Here is a 16,124-nt window from a genome sequence, read left to right on the forward strand (position 1 = left end):
GAGACCCCCATCTCAAAATAAATAAAATGAAAAAAGTATAATTGGATTGTTTACAATACAAAGGATAAATGCTTGAGGCAGTGGATACCCCATCTACCCTGATGAGATTATTATACATTGTATGCCTGTATGAAAATACCTCATGTACCCCATAAATATATATACCTACTATGTACCTACAAGAAATAAAAACTTAAAATTAAAAAGAAAAACAAAAAAAATCCCTGATGGAGTTATTGCTTAATGGTTACAGAATATCTGTTTGGGGTGACAAAAAAGTCTTGGAAATAGTGACAGTGACACAACATTGTGAATGTAATTAATGCTACTGACTTGAACTCTTCAAATGTTTCAAATGGCTAATGTTATGTTATACATATTTTACCATATTAAAATAAATGTATAAAAGTAGATAAATGGAATTTCTTAACAACTTCAAGATTTTTTAAACTTTCATTTCATTTCAATAAATATTTACAAAATGCCTAATTTTGTCCTAGGTACTACATAACGCAATGAATAGTCAGGATAGTGACTTAAATATAAACAAAACTTAACAGCAAGGCAAATTCAGTAATCGATATTTTGTGAATCTCATGAAATTTATCATGACAACTCTGTAAGGAAGGTGTTATTGTTATCACTATTTTATATTTGGGGGAAGCTTGGATTAAGAAGTTTTTCAAGGCCAGTAAACAGTGGCATTAGAAGCACTTAGTAAATGTCATATTTTTTCTTTTGACATCTATCATGTTTTCAGAATATGAAATGTCTATTTAACTCCAGCCTGGGTGACAAAGTGAGATCTTATCTCAGTAAAAAAAAAAAAAAAAAAAAAAAAAAAAGCCAAGTTTGGTGTCTCATGCCTGTGATCCCAGCACTTTGGGAGGCTGAGGTCAGAGGACTGCTGGAGGCCAGGAGTTTGAGACCACCCTGGCCAATGTAACAAGACCCTGTCTCTATTTAAATACACACACACACACACACACACACACACACACACACACACAGAGAGAGAGAGAGAGAGAGAGACAGAGAGAGAGAGAGAAAAATGCCTATTTAGTATAGTCTTGACTTCCTATTTTACTTTTGGTTTAGGAAAGAATAACGTGAAAAGTATAGCATGCTCCAAGTATACAGCTGCTCGCTCCTCTTTAGATCTCTGGTGGGCCTTTGCATTGAAATCTACTGCTGTCTTTGTTTTGGTTTAATTCACTTCCTTTTCAAATCTATGTCCTAGTCCTGCTTGGTTTTTGTGTGTGTGTATGCTAGAAGGCAGGGCCTGTGAGAGGTGACCCTCAGTTACATCAGGGTTAACCAAGCACAGGAAGTTTACGCACAGAGCAAAGCCATTTGCTAGAATTGGTTTTGATCCTTCCGTTCCGAAAATAAAGTTGCTGTTTGTGTTGGAGATGCTGTCATCAGAATTCCGCGGCACAAAGAGAACGATATAAAAATCTCTCTCTGACATGTAACTTTCCCTTTTCTATCCCCTTGTTAGGAATGCCAGAAGAGAATCCCATGCTGACTGGAACCATTAGGTCTTTTGTTTGAATCCCAGTGATCAAGAAAGAAATGTGGTTAACAGTCAGTCAGTAGTAGAGAAAAAAGGAACCCAAGGAGATAGAAGAGCTGTTAATTTCACTCTGGACATTTCCTCGAGGCAGTTTACTGGGAAAACCTCAATGCTCCCTGGTAGCTGCAGGATCCACTTTGGGGGCTGCCAAGTTTCCTCTCTCATTCTTTCTCCTGCCCCAAGAGGAGGCAGGAAGGAAAGTTCCTGGACGGCGTGGGTCTTGGTTGAAGTCTCTCTAGGAAAACTCGCAAGTGTAGAAATCTTCTCTGTATTACCACTGTCTCTGCACTGAGATTTGCTGCTCTGCTTCCAACGTTTCACACATCATAATTGAGGTGAGTTGTTTTTGTTTTTTCCAATCTTCATACTTCTTAGAAAATCTTGATTCTTTTTTGATATGTGCTTTAACAAATGTGTCACTTAAATCAGTACTTCTCATACATTAACGTGCATATGTATCACCTGGAGATCTTGCTGAAACGCAGGCTCTGTAGAACTCAGGGGTCTGGGGTGGGTCTCTGATTCTGCATGCACATCTCAGCTGACCTCTGTGGACCACACTTTGAGTAAAAAGGGCTGAAACTCTGTAGGTTTTTTGCTTTTTCGGAAGGGGTTGGTCATTGTAGGCAGGATAAGGGTATTTGGCTGAGCACATGATTTATGTTGAGCACCTGAGAAGACAATCAGACAACATCCCTTTCCTGGTTGTACCTCCTTTGATGGCTATCTCTGTGCTTTGGGGTTTCTGTTAAGCAGATCCTAGGTGTGGTAAGCCAGATTACTCTAAGTGAGAGAGGATGTTGGGCTTCTCCTTAGATTATATAGGCCACTTGGAGCAGAGCCAGAAATCCTTTTGTAATTTTTGTAATTTTAGTATTAACTGACTATTTCATGCCTCATCTGGTGTGGCTTGTGGTCACTCTGAACATTTCAGCTTCAATTAAAAATATGGCCAGGTGTGGCAACAGTGCGAGACTCCATCTCAAAATAAATATATATGGCCAGGTGCAGTATAGTCATGCCTGTAATCCCAGCATTTTGGGAGACCGAGGCAGGTGGATCATCTGAGGTCAGGAGCTCAAGACGAGCCTGGCCAACATGGTGAAACCTTGGCTCTACTAAAAATACAACAATTAGCTAGCAGTGGTGGCACACATCTGTAATCCCAGCTACTTGAAAGGCTGAGGCAGGAGAATCACTTGAACCCAGGAGGCAGAGTTTGCAGTGAGCCAAGATCACACCATTGTACTCCAGCCTGGGTGACAAGAGTGAAACTCTGTCTCAAATAATAATAATAACAAATAATGCATGCTAGAAAAAATAGCTGATTTTTTTCTCCTACCATTCGGAATTGAAGATTATAAGGCATATGAATCTATTACATTGTTGAAAATCAGTTTGCATAGGGAATAGGAATGTATTTTATCCTCCTGTAACAGGCCTGGTAGTGTTCTTTAAATTCAGTATATTCCCTGCCCTAAACAATATACAGTTATCTGAAAGTTGCCTTTAACTCAAAAGAAACAAGCCAAGAGGAAAAAACAGAATGGAGAGGAAATATATCTATTGTGTACCCAGTTGAGGGGAGAAAAAAGCAATGGAAAAATAGTAGGGAGAAAAGGAGAATGATGGCCAGGAGTTGACAGGAGACACAGCTTCACAAAATGAATAAAAGAAAACTTAGCCTGGAAATAGAATCTTTCTCACACATTCATGGGAGTTCTCCTAGAGTAGTAGCTTGTATCTTTTTTAGTTGGAAAAGTGTGATGGAGACAGAGTAGGTAAGTTGTAAATTTTGTTGTTCTATTTTTTTATAGAAACGGGGTCTCACTATGTTGCCCAGTCTGGTCTCAAATTCCTGGGCTCATGCAATCCTTCTGTCTCGGCCTCCTGAAGTGCTGGGATTACAGGTGTGAGTCACCATGTCCAGCCAATTTTGTTGTTCTAGTGAACATGCTGAAGCCGTTTGTCATAAATCAAGGAAGGGCTGTACAAGCAATAGTCAGAGGGGTCTGCAGGCCTGGTGCGGCCTGGCATGAATCCATGGAACTGTGTCTGGAGTTGGTTTCTTCCGGTGGGTTCTTGGTCTTGCTGACTTCAAGAATGAAGGCACGGACCTTCGTGGCAAATGTTATGGCTCATAAAGGTAGTGCAGACCCAAAGAGCGAGCAGCAGCACGATTTATTATGAAGAGCGAAAGAACAAAGCTGCCACAGTGTGGAATGGGACTGAGCGTTGCTGCTGCTGGCTCTGGTGGCCAGCTTTTATTCCCTTGTTTGGCCCCACCCATGTCTTGCTGATTGGTCCATTTTACAGAGTGCTGATTGGTCCATTTTTACAGAATGCTGATTGGTGCATTTACAATCCTTTAGCTAGACACAGAGTGCTGATTGGTGCATTTACAATCCTTTAGCTAGACACAGAGCACTGATTGGTGCACTTTTACAGAGTGCTGATTGGTGCATTTAAAATCCTTTAGCTAGACACAGAGTGCTGATTGATGCGTTTACAATCCTCTAGCGAGACAGAAAAGTTCTCCAAGCCCCCACTTGACCTAGGAAATCCAGCTGGTTTCACCTCTCAGAACCACTGCCAGACAGACAGGAATCTCTTCTGTTTGAACTAAGTTTCAAATAACATTCCCTTCTATTGTGGTCTATAATCAGAGGTGTTATGAAAAACCATAACCTTTGTAGCATAAGCACTGACTGATCAGAATACAAGCTAGCTGTAATCAGCCCATCCAATAGCAGACGGCGGGTAGGCAGTAAGCATTTGTGGGGCTGAGTATCAGCCTAAGCTATCCCAGGTCTGAATTAGACTTTTTTGGGGTAGAAATTGTAAGGCTGCAGATGACTTTAGAGACATACAGTCTGGTTTCCACCATCATCTGCCAACTCTCTGGACCCATTTTCTCGGATGAGGCCACTTCCCTCTCTTTTCAAGCCTGGAGTAATCCCTCAGTCCAGCTGTCTACTCCTGCAGCTGATACTGTAGAAAATAAGAGTTCCCCTAGGGAACTACAAGACTCCAAATCCCATCTGCTTCCTGAACAGGAGAAGGGCAAGTGCATATATCATTTTGTGAAGTGTTACAGCAGAAAATGAAACCTGATTACCACATTATCCAACTGTACAAAGCACTGTCCCATACATTATCCCCCTTGATTTTTCACAACTTTCCTGGAGTATATGGGTCAAGGAGATTGTTATTCCTACCTCTGAATGGAGAAACGAAGGTCGCAGTGAAGCAATTTGCCAAAGGCACACAGCTGGTCTGTGGGTGTGCTGGGATTCAAACTCAACGCTGGTTTGCTCTGAGTTCAGGTGCATCCTGTGCTTTTCTGGCCTCGGCATCTTCTCAAGACCTCTGATGACCTCTCGTTCTGTACAAGGGTTTGTTACCTTTTATGTCATAATTTGAAATCTTTGCATTAAAAATAATCCTATTCTACTTTTTTGGTCAAAATTACTCATGTGTTTGTCTTAAGCTTTGTCTCTATTAAGGTCTTTACTCCCCAGAAAAAAAATGTTTGAGACTAATGCTTCTCAAACTTTCTCAGGCTTAGATGTCACCTGGGGAGCTTGCTAAAACTCAAATCCTTGGGCTCCAACTCCAGAGATTCTGCTTCCTAGGGCAGGCCCCAGGCATGGGAATTGGCATTCTAATAAGCTCCCAGGTGATTTTAGTGCCACCACTCAGAGATCACACCTTCAAACAAAAGTCACAGCTTCAGTTAATATTTTAAAAGAATACATTTATGGTTTAGTGAGGGGGGCTTAGTGTACTTTTGTATATGTATATTATTTATTTATCTAATTTTTTTTGAGACAGAGTTTCGCTCTTACTGGCCAGCTGGAGTACAATGGCATGATCTCAGCTCACTGCAGCTTCTGTCTCCTGGGTTCAGGCACTTCTCCTGCCTTAGCCTCCCAAGTGGCTGGAATTACAGGCGCCTGCCACTAGGCCTAGCTCATTTTTGTATTTTTAGTAGAGACAGGGTTTCACCATGTTGGCCAAGCTGGTCTCGAACGACTGACCTCAGGTGATCCACCCACCTCGGCCTCCCAAAGTGCTGGGATTACAGGAGTGATATTTATTTTTATTTTTATTTTCATTTTTTTCTTTTTTTTTTTTTTTTTTTTTGAGATGGAGTCTCGCTCTGTCGCCCAGGCTGGAGTGCAGTGGCCAGATCTCAGCTCACTGCAAGCTCCGCCTCCCGGGTTTACGCCATTCTCCTGCCTCAGCCTCCCGAGTAGCTGGGACTACAGGCGCCTGCCACCGCGTCCGGCTAGTTTTTTGTATTTTTTAGTAGAGACGGGGTTTCACCATGTTAGCCAGGATGGTCTCGATCTCCCGACCTCGTGATCCGCCCGTCTCAGCCTCCCAAAGTGCTGGGATTACAGGCTTGAGCCACCGCACCTGGCCTATTTTTATTTTTAAATGTTTTTTTAGACAGGGTATTGCTCTGTCGCCCAGGCTGGAGTACAGTCGCATGAACATGGCTCACTACAGCCTCTACCTCAAGGCTTCCACATCAACCTCCTGAGTGCAGACCACAGGCACGTGTCACTACACACAGTGAATTTTTAAATTTTTTTGTGGAGGCTGGGTCTTGCTATGTTGCCCAAGATGGTCTCAAACTCCTGGGCTCAAATTCTTGATTCTCCCGCCTCAGTCTCCCAAAGTGCTGGGATTACAGGCTTGAGCCATGGCTTGTCTTTTTAAATATAAGATGCTTCATGAATTTGCCTGTTATCCTTGCACAGAGGCCAAGCTAATCTTCTTTGTATCATTCCAATTTTAGTATATATGCTGCTAAAAGGAGCATGTTAGTGTGCCAAATAATAGATTATCATGCCAGAATTCCTGGGTTTGAATATTAATGCTATCACATGTGCAAGCTATGAGATCCTGGGAAAGGATCCTTATGCCTCAGTTGCCTAATCTATAAAATGGGAATACTAATACTACCTACCTCATAGGGTAGTTGCGAGGACTAAATGAGTTAGCAGTGCAGGACACAGAGTATCTCTGTGAGTTTGCTAGGATTATCACTAAGTTTTGCTCAATAATTATACTTTACAATAGAAACACCAACAACAGGCTGGGTACGGTGGCTCACTCCTGTAGTCCCAGCACTTTGGAAGGTCGAGATGGGCGGATCACGAGGTCAGGAGATCGAGACCATGCTGGCTAACACGGTGAAACCCCGTCTCTACTAAAAATACAAAAAAAATTAGCTGGGCGTGGTGGTGGGTGCCTATAGTCCCAGCTACTCAGGAGGCTGAGGCAGGAGAATGGGGTGAATCCGGGAGGTGGAGCTTGCAGTGAGCCAAGATTGCACCACTGCACTCCAGCCTGGGTGACAGAGCAAGACTCAATCTCAGAAGAAAAAACAGAAAAGAAACACCAACAACAAGATTCACACAGATATCAAACGTTCTTCTTGGATGTAGGTGTTGCCCCAGGTTTAATCATGGTCAAACATGTTCTTATGTGTGTAAATGTGAGGGATTAGTTTCCTGGGCTGTCAGCTAGCCTGGTTATGTAGGACTTTCCACATCATTCTGACAGATTGGACTTGACCCTGACAGTGATGAAAAGCCATCAACGCAGCTTCAAGCTGCGAAGTGCAATCAGAATTGCATTTTAGAAATGTCTCTTGCTGTAGCATAGATGCTGTAGCATAGGTAGGAAGAAGGTGAGGCTGGAGGCAGAAACCTGTTTGAATAGACTGTTTCAATAGTCCTAGAGGGAAATAATAAGATTTAAACTAAGCGATATGGTTTGGCTGTGTCCCCATCCAAATCTCATCTTGAATTGTAGCTCCCATAATCCCATGTGTTGTGGGAGGGACCTTGTGGGAAATAATTGAGTCATGGGGCCAGTTCCCCCATACTGTTCTCCTGGTAGTGAATAAGTCTCACAAGATCTGATGGTTTTATAGGGGGAACTTCAACACTATTTTTTGTTATTTTTCTTATTAATATAAGAAGACAGGAATGTCAGGCCTCTGAGCCCAAGCTAAGCGATCATACCCCCTTGTGACCTGCACGTATACATCCAGATGGCCTGAAGTAACTGAAGGATCACAAAAGAAGTGAAAATGGCCTGTTCCTGCCTTAACTGATGACATTACCTCGTGAAATTCCTTCTCCTGGCTCAGAAGCTCCCCCACTGAGCACCTTGTGACCCCTGACCCTACCCGCCAGAGAACAACCCCCTTTGACTAATTTTCCATTACCTACCCAAATCCTATAAAACAGCCCCACCCCTATCTCCCTTCGCTGACTCTCTTTTCAGACTCAGCCCGCCTGCACCCAGGTGAAATAAACAGCCTTGTTGCTCACACACAAAAAATGGGATGAAACCCCTTTCACTTGGCTCTCATTTTCTCTCTTCCCTGTCACCATGTAAGATGTGCCTTTTGCCTTTCACCATGATTGTGAAAGGTATGTGTATTCCCCAGCCACATGGAACTGTGAGTTCATTAAACCTCTTTTTCTTGATAAATTACCCAGTCTCGGGTATGTCTTTATCGGCAGTGTGAGAATGGACTAATATACTAAGGCAGTAGGGTAAAGCACTGAGCAGAGGTCCCATCAGGAGCCTGTCATGACTCATAGGATATCATATTAAAATGCTTAGCTTATGCTTCCTGTCTACATTGAAGCCCTGTGAGAACTAAGATAGAGTCTACTTCCTATGGAACCCCAGCCCCAGCTCACAGTAGGTCCTTGATAGCTATTTGGTGAATAAATGGGTAAAGAATAGATGAAATCCTGCTGTGGTCTCCAAGGCTCTGTGATCTGGCCCCTGCCCCTTTCTCCAACCTCATCATGCTTCACTCTCCTCATTGTTCTTATCACACTGCCTTCCTCTAGGCCTTTGGAAATGCCAAACTGTGACTTCTATCTAGTGTAGGGGTTGGCAAACTACTGCCTTTGTGACAAATCCTTCCTGCTAACTTTTTATGAATAAGTTTTATTGGAACACAGCCATACCCACTTGTTTATGCATTGTCAACAACTGCTTTAGTGCTGCAACAGCAGAATAGAGGAGTTGTGACACAGCCCATACAATACAGCCTGTGAAGCCCAAAATATTCACCATCTGGCCCTTTACAAAAAAAAAAGTTTGCCAACCCCTGCTGTAGTCCTTTGAATTTGCTGTGACCTCTGATTTAAAACTCTACCCTCAATAAAGTACCCTCAACACAGTAATCAAAACAGTGTGGTCCTAACATAAAGACAGACATCCAGATCAGTGGAATAGACTAGACAGCCCTGAAATAAATCCTCACACAGCTGGGTGCGGTGGCTCACGCCTGTAATCCCAGCACTTTGGGAGGCTGAGGTGGGCAGATCATGAGGTCAGGAGATTGAGACCATCCTGGCTAACACAGTGAAACCCTGTCTCTACTAAAAATACAAAAAATTAGCTGGGCGTGGTGGTGGGCGCCTGTAGTCCCAGCTACTAGGGAGGCTGAGGCAGGAGAATGGCGTGAACTCAGGAGGTGGAGCTTGCAGTGGGCCGAGATTGTACCACTGCACTCTAGCCTGGGCGACAGAGCGAGACTCCATCTCAAAAAAATAAAATAAAAATAACCTTCACACATACGGCCAAATGGTTTTTGACAAAGGTGCCAAGACCATTCAATGGGGAAAGAACAGTCTTTTCAATAAATGGTGCTGGGGAAACTGGATAGCCACATGCAAAGTAATAACATTAGACCCTTACCTTACACCCTATACAAAAATTATCAAAGACACAAAGAGCTAAAACTGTAAAACTCTTAGAAGATAACGTAGAGGAATGCTTCATGACATTGGCTGTGGCAGTGATTTACTGGGTATAACACCAAAAGCACAGGCAACAAAACAAAAACTAGATAAACTGGATTTCACCAAAATTTTAAAAAAATAAAAAACTTTTATGCATCAAAGAAGGACACTTCTGGCCCAGTGTGGTGGTGCACACCTACAGTCCCAGCTATTCTAGAGGCTGAAGCAGGAGGATCGCTTGAGCCCAGGAAGTCGAGGTTGCAGTGAGTCATGATCATGCCATTGCATTCCAGCCTGGGCAACAGAGAGACACCCTGTTTCAAAAAAACAAACAAAAAAGGAGGACACTTTTTACTTTTCTTTTATCTTTTGCTTTTTGGTTTTGGTTTTTGTTTTTTTTGAGACAGGGTCTTACTCCCATTGCCTAGGCTGGAGTGCAGTGGCACCATCTTGGCTCATTGCAGCCTCAACTTCCCCAGCTCAGGTGACCCTCCCACCTCAGCCTCCCTAGTAGCTGGAACTACAGGCACCTGCCACTATACCCAGATAATTTTTTGTATTTTTTAGTAGAGAAGGGGTTTTGCTATGTTGCCCAGGCTGGGCTCAAGTGATCCACCTGCCTTGGCCTCCCAAAGTGCTAGGATTACAGGCATGAGCCACTGTGCCCAGTCTGGACACTTTCAAGACAGTTAAAAGACAACCCACATAATGGGAAAAAATATATATTTGATAATCGGTTCATATCTAGAATATATAAAGAACTCCTACAGCTTAACAAACAAACAAAAATGTTTAAAAAGTAGGCAAATACCTTGAATAGACATTTCTTCAAAGAAAATATATAAATGGCTACTAAGCACATGAAAAGATGCTCACCATCACTAGTCATTAGGAAAATGCAAGTCAACACCATGATGAGATACCACTTCACCCCAATAAGGATGGCCATTATTTGAAAAAAAATTGCCTTTCTGGTGGTTCTGACCTCCCCATGTGAACATACCTCTTGCAAAAAATCCCCTTCATCCCTCTCCAGATGAGGAAAAGAGGAAATACAAGAAGAGGTGCCAGGTACAGAGCCCCAGTTCCTACTTCAGGGATGTGAAATGCCCAGGATTCTATAATCACCATGCTCATTAGCCATGCACACACAGTAATGGTGTGTGTTGGTTGCTTGTATTAGTCCGTTCTCACACTGCTATGAAGAAATACCTGAGACTGGGGTAATTTATAAAAGAAAGAGGTTTAATTGACTCACAGTTCCACAAGGCTTGGGAGGCCTCAGTAAACTTACAATCATGGCAGAAGGGGAAGCAAACACATCCTTCTTCACATGGCAGCAGCAAGAAGTGCTGAGTGAGGGGGCGGAAAGGCCCTTATACAACCATTAGATCTCGTGAGAACTCACTCACTATCATGAGAACAGCATGAAGGTAACTGCCCTCATGATTCAATTACCTCCTACTGGGTCCTTCCCATGACATGTGGGGATTATGGGAACTACAATTCAAGATGAAATTTGGATGAGGACACAGCCAAACCATAAGATTCCTCCCCTGACCCCTCCCAAATCTCATGTCCTCACATTTCAAAACACAATCATGCCCTTCCAGCAGTCCCCCAATGTCTTAACTCATTCCAGCATTAACCCAAAAGTCCAAGTCCTAAGTCTTATCTGAGAAAAGGCAAGTCCTTTCTACCTTTGAGCCTGTAAAATCAAAAGCAAATTAGTTACTTCCTATATACAATGGGGGTAACAGCATTGGGCAAATATACCCATTCCAAATGGGACAAATTAGCCACAATGAAGGGGCTACAGGCCCCATGCAAGTCTGAAATCCAATAGGGCAATCATTAAACCTTGACATTCCAAGATGATCTCCTTTGACTTCATGTCTCACATCCAAGTCACCCTGACGGAAGAGGTAGGTTCCCATGGCCTTGGGCAGCTCTTCCTCTGTTGCCCATCAAGGTATAGCTCCCCTTCCAGCTGCTTTCATGGCTGGTGTTGAGTGTCTGCAGCTTTTCCGGGTGCACAGGGTAAGCTATTGTTGGATCTGCCATTCTGGGGTCTGGAGGATGGTGGCCCACTTCTCATAGCTCCACTAGGCAGTGCCCCACTGGGGACTCTTGGGGTTCCAACCACACATTTCCCTTCCACGCTGTCTGTATTAGTCCATTTTCACACTGCTGGTAAAGACATACCTGACACTGGGCAATTTACAAAGGCAAGAGGTTCAATGGCAAACTCACAGTTCCACATGGTTGGGGAAGCCTCAATCATGGCAGAAGGCAAGGAGTAGCAAGTCACATCTTATGTGGATGGCAAAGAGAGAGCTTGTGCAGGGAAACTCCTATTTTTTTAAACCCTCAGATCTCATGAGACTCATTCACTATCACGAGGACAGTGGCCCATGATTCAATTACCTCCTACCAGGTCCCTCCCACAACATGTGGGAATTCAAGATGAGATTTGGGTGGGGACACAGCCAAACCATATCACTGCCCTAGCAGAGGTTCTCCATGAAGGCTCTGCCCCAGAAGCAGACTTCTGTCTGGACAGCCAGGCATTTCTATACATTGTCCGAAATGTAGGTAGAGGTTCCCAGACTTCAATTCTTGACTTCTGCACACCTGCAGGCCCAACACCATATGGAAGCTGCCAAGGCGTGGGGCTTACACCCTCTGAGGCAATGGCCTGAGCTGTACGTTGGCCCCTTTTAGTCATGGATGGAGTGGCTGGGATGCAGGGCATCAAGTCCCAAGGCTGCACACAACAAGAGGGCCCTGGACCCAGCCCAGGGAACCATATTTCCCTCCTAGGCCTCAGGACCTGTGATGGGAGGGGCTGCTGTGAAGGTCTCCAACGTGTGCTAGAGACATTTTCTCCATTGTCTTGGTGATTAACATTCAGCTCCTTGTTACTTATGGAAATTTCTTCAGTGTGCTTGAATTTCTCCCCAGAAAATAGGGTTTCTTTTATATTGCATTGACAGGCTGCAAATTTTCCAAACTTTTATGTTCTGCTTCCTCTTGAATGCTTTGCTGCTTAGAAATTTCTTCCACCAGATACCCTAAATCATCTCTCTCAAGTTCAAAGTTCCACAGATCTCTAGGGCAGGGGCAAAATGCCACCAGTCTTGTTGCATAGCAAGAGTGACCTTTACTCCAGTTCCCAACAAGTTCCTCATCTCCATCTAAGACTACCTCAGCGTGGACTTTATTGTCCATATCACTATCAGCATTTTGGTCAAAACCATTTAACAAGTCTCTAGGAAGTTCCAGACTTTCCCATATCCTCCTGTCTTCTGAGCCCTCCAAGTCTCTAGGAAGTTCCAAACTTTCCCACATTTTCCTGTCTTCTTCTGAGCCCTACAAACTGTTCCAGTCTGCCTGTTACCCAGTTCCAAAGTCATTTCCACATTTTTGGGTATCCTTATAGCAGCAACCCACTCTCTGTGGTACCAATTTACTGTATTAGTCCGTTTTCATGCTGCTATGAAAAAATACCTGAGACTGGGTAATTTATTTTTATTTTATTTATTTATTTATTTATTTATTTATTTATTTAGAGACACAATTTCACTCTGTTGCCTAGGCTGGAGTGCAGTGGTGTGATCTCAGCTCACTGCAACCTCTGCCTCCCAGGTTCAAGCGATTCTTGTGCCTCAGCCTCCCTAGTAGCTGGGATTACAGGTGTGCACTACCACACCTGGCTAATTTTTGTATTAATAGTAGAGATGGGGTTTCACCATGTTGGCCAATCTGGTCTTGAATGCCTGAGCTCAAGTGATCCACCTACCTCGGCCTCCCAAAGTGCTGGAATTACAGGCATGAGCCACTGGGCCGTCCAGAGTCTGGGCAATGTATAAAAGGAAGAGGTTTAATTGACTCACAGTTCTACAGGGCTGGAGAGGCCTCAGGAAACTTACAATCATGGCAGAAGGGGAAGCAAACATGTCCTTCTTCACATGGTGTCAGGAAGAAGTGGCGAGCAAAGTGGGATGGGAAAGCCCTTTATAAAACCATCAGATGTCATGACAACTTACTATCACAAGAACAGCATGAGGGTAATCGCCCCCATGATTCAATTACCTCCCACCAACTCCCTCCCACGACACATGGGGATTATGGGAACTACAATTCAAGATGAGATTTGGGTAGGGACATAGCCAAACTATATCACTGCTCTACTGTTCTCTGTCAGCCTACAGGAGGAAAAGCAAGGCTGACAGAAGGATGCTCCTTCAGGAGGAGGCAGCACTAAAAGCACTTTGAATCAAGATCAATGGGAAACCACCCCAATAAACACATTTTAGATGTTTTAGAAAAAGAAATACACAAACAAATAGAAAATAACAATTGTTGGCAAGAATGTGAAGAAATTGGAACTCTTGTGCACTGTTGGTGGAATGTAAAATGGTGTAGCTACTGTGGAGAACAGTATGGTGGTTCCTCAAAAAACTAAACACAGAATTACCATACAATCCCACAGTTCCACTTCTAGTTGTATACCCAAAAGAACTGAAAGCAGGGGCTCTGACAGATGTTTATACAGCCATATATATAACAGCGTTATTCACAACAGCCAAAAGTGGAAGCAACCCTAATCTTCATCAACTGTTGAATGAATGAACAAAATGTGGTATACACAGATAATAGAAGATTATGCAGCCTCAAAAGGAATGAAAATTCTGACTGCAACATGAATGAACCTTGAAAACATTATGCTAAGAGAAATAAGGACAAATACAATATGATTCCACTCATATTAGGTACTGAGGATAGTCAAATTCATAGAGACAGAAAGTAGAATGGTTGCCATTGGGGAGAAGGTGAAGGGTTGTTTAATGAGCAAGAAGTTTCAGTTTGGAAGATGAAAGAAGTTCTAGAGATGGATGGTAGTGATGGTTGCACAACAATGAATATACTTAATGCCATAAAACAGTACACTTAAAAATTATTTGAGCCTTTAATCCTAGCACTTTGGAAGGCCGAGGCAGGCAGATCACCTGAGGTCGGGAGTTCAAGACCAGCCTGACCAACATGCAGAAATGCCGTGTCTACTAAAAATACAAAATTAGCTGGGTGTGGTGGTGTGTGCCTGTAATCCTAGCTACTTGGGAGGCTAAGGCAGGAGAATCACTTGAACTGGGGAGGCAGAGGTTGCCGTGAGCCAAGATCACGCTATTGCACTCCAGCCTGGGCAACAAGAGTGAAACGCTGTCTCAAAAAAAAAAAAAAAAAAAAAAGGTTTGAATGCTACATTTTTATATTATGAATATTTTACCACAGTAGAATAAAGTAAAACAACTCTACCCTCAGGTATTTGCATGCCTGCCTCCTACTTATTCTTCAGTTTTCTGCTTAAATAGCATGTCCTCAGGGAAGCTCTCCTATTGCTCTATGTAATTTCCTTGTAGAACATATCACTAGCTGAAATTACCTTTTTTATACATGCTATCATCTGTCTTCTCCATTAGAATATAACCTTTTCCAGCATAAGATCTTTGCTTGATTCAAAACTGTACCCTAACACTTCGTTTTTGTCACATAGTAGATATTCAGTGAATGATTGTGGAACAGTGCACTGAGAAAAAGAAAGGGTTCCACCTGGAGGTTGTATTAGTAAATGTACTCTGTGGCAATTTTAAATGTACAATGCTCAAAAGTCAAAATCAAACTGAACATTTAAATTCAAAACTGTATTAGCTGTGATAGTGGAGAAGGCATGAAGAAAAGTGTACACGCACATCTGTGTAAAATATTTCCTGTCATGCACTTTTCACATCACCTCCCTGCTCAGGTTCCCAATTCCCAGGACCTCAGCAATTCCCTTATTTCCTTTCCATTTATTGCCCGTTCACTTACCTTAGTCAATGGCTGCTTTGGTGCTACAATGCCAATGTGGAGTGATCGCAAAAGGAATGCATATCCCACAAGCCTAAAATATTCACTATCTGGCCTTTTACAGAAAAAGTTTACCAACCAACCCTTGACATAGGTAAAGATAACAGACTAGAGATACTGTCTACTCTTCTCTAAGAACTTTGATGATAGTCATTCAAGTCAATCAAGATATGTTTATTGGGATTGGAGACTATTATTCTAAGTAACTCAGGAATGGAAAACCAAACATTATATATTCGTATCTTCTCACTCATAATTAGGGGCTAAGCTATGAAGTTGCAAAGGCATAAGAATGACACAGTGGACTTTGGGGACTCGGGGGAAAGGGTGGGAAGGGGGTAAGGGATAAAAGACTACAAATTGGGTTCAGTGTGTACTGCTCGGGTGATGGGTACACCAAAACTTCACAAATCACCACTAAAGAACTTACTCATGTAACCAAATACCACCTGTTCCCCAAATCTTAGGGAAATAAAAAATTAATTAAAAAACAAGAGAAATGTTTATTGAGTTCCTACTATGTTTCCAGCACTGTGTTAGTCACTGGAGATAGAACAATGAATGAAATAGAAATCCCTGCTGTTACGAAGCTCACTTTCTAGAGGGAGGAGGACAAATAATAAACAATAAACAAATAAATAATGTATGTTAGACGGTGAGAGGATTACAGAGAGATGCATAGTAAGGAGTAATCAGGAAGGCAAAGAAAGGTTTTGCAATTTTAAACACAGTAATTGGGGTAGGCCTTGTGAAGAGGTTGACATTTGAGCAAATATTTGAAGAAAGACTGAGAGGGAATGAAGAGACCATCTGGGAGGAAAGTATTTCAGGTAGAGGGAACAGAGGCAGGA

The 16,124-nt window shown here is 42.8% G+C and overlaps 1 protein-coding gene and 1 non-coding gene across 2 annotated transcripts in view; one reads left to right on the forward strand and one right to left on the reverse strand.

Moving 5' to 3' along the window:
• Window positions 1-1,379: 1,379 nt before the first annotated feature.
• The window catches only part of ABCG2 (ATP binding cassette subfamily G member 2 (Junior blood group)), a 140,558-nt gene continuing 125,813 nt past the window's right edge, over window positions 1,380-16,124 (forward strand). The window contains exon 1 of the mRNA XM_030918643.1: window positions 1,380-1,911. The gene's annotated coding sequence lies outside the window, so the exon portion shown is untranslated. The remainder of the gene's footprint in view (window positions 1,912-16,124) is intronic.
• On the reverse strand, window positions 6,301-6,407 carry LOC115895866. Its single transcript, XR_004055954.1, has one exon. It is a non-coding gene; the product is annotated as a U6 spliceosomal RNA (small nuclear RNA).

The sequence above is a fragment of the Rhinopithecus roxellana genome, chromosome 2 (genome assembly GCF_007565055.1).
Source record: "Rhinopithecus roxellana isolate Shanxi Qingling chromosome 2, ASM756505v1, whole genome shotgun sequence".
NCBI lineage: Eukaryota > Metazoa > Chordata > Mammalia > Primates > Cercopithecidae > Rhinopithecus > Rhinopithecus roxellana.